This window comes from Lactuca serriola, chromosome 3, assembly GCF_051521515.1.
Source record: "Lactuca serriola cultivar US96UC23 chromosome 3, Lser_US96UC23_V15, whole genome shotgun sequence".
Taxonomy (NCBI): Eukaryota; Viridiplantae; Streptophyta; class Magnoliopsida; order Asterales; family Asteraceae; genus Lactuca; species Lactuca serriola.
In genome coordinates, this window is record NC_136410.1 from 293,305,365 (window position 1) to 293,306,389 (window position 1,025).

Here is a 1,025-nt window from a genome sequence, read left to right on the forward strand (position 1 = left end):
GACTTTATCATATGACTTGAGTCAATTCGATCCTCGTAATATCAGTCTCATGCACACATCTCTTTCTCCGAAATCGTCTTTCTAGCGAAGCTGTCAGTCTGGAACACCAAAGTACTCATTCATGGAGTACCTCATGTTTCTAATCCATTCCGAAGTTAATCTCAGCACACCTTCCCGAGGTACCACTCATATAGTACATCAAGTTCAATCCAAAGATTCATACGGTTGATCTATCACTGAAGAATGTATACTTAGGGGTGGTATATAATCAAGGTTCTACAGGTTTAGAATTGATGATTCCACTTTAACTTCTTTTCCTCGTTGGGATGTGATCTTAAAGAAGAATCAGTTATTCGACTACCTTTTCAATCTTAGTTATATACGACTCGTATAGACAAGACTACGATTGATGAACCATGTATGACTTCTAATATGAACTTCAGGATGGAGAACTGCCCAAGACTACGAGTGAACGCATCGTTATGCGAACAAACTTAGGACCCAATACGACTCCTGTAAACCGATCGCCCTACGGTCTCACACCAACGGAGATACAAGAACTGTTCGAACAGCTTAACGACTACTCAAGAATCGAATGATAAGACCAAGCTCCTCACCTTTGAGAGCTCCAGTCTTATTCTTTAAGAAGACAGACTTCAGCGGGTGCGATCATTCCAGCACTAATGTACCGGATCCCATCAGAACTTCGCAGTTAAGCGTGCTTGGGCGAAGGTAATACTAGGATGGGTGATACCCTGGGAAGTCTTCGTGGTGCATACCTCGACTGGACTTCCATTAGAAATCATTACTTCTACCACACATAAATGAATTGGTTGACCCACCACAAGGAACTATTTACTTTTCAGAAATAGGTTTGAGGTCCAAACATCATCAGTAACGAGTTTTAAAGGAGGATGTCCCGAAGACAACCTTCCACACTCAATGCGGACACTACGAGTCCGTAGTGATACCTCTCGGATAGGACCAATACACCCGTAATATTCATGAACTTAATGAATAGGGTA

The 1,025-nt window shown here is 42.0% G+C and overlaps 1 pseudogene; it reads left to right on the plus strand.

Annotated features, from left to right (window-relative positions):
- The first annotated feature begins 661 nt into the window (after positions 1–661).
- LOC145096634 (5S ribosomal RNA) lies at positions 662–780 on the plus strand (annotated as a pseudogene).
- The last annotated feature ends 245 nt before the right edge of the window (positions 781–1,025 follow it).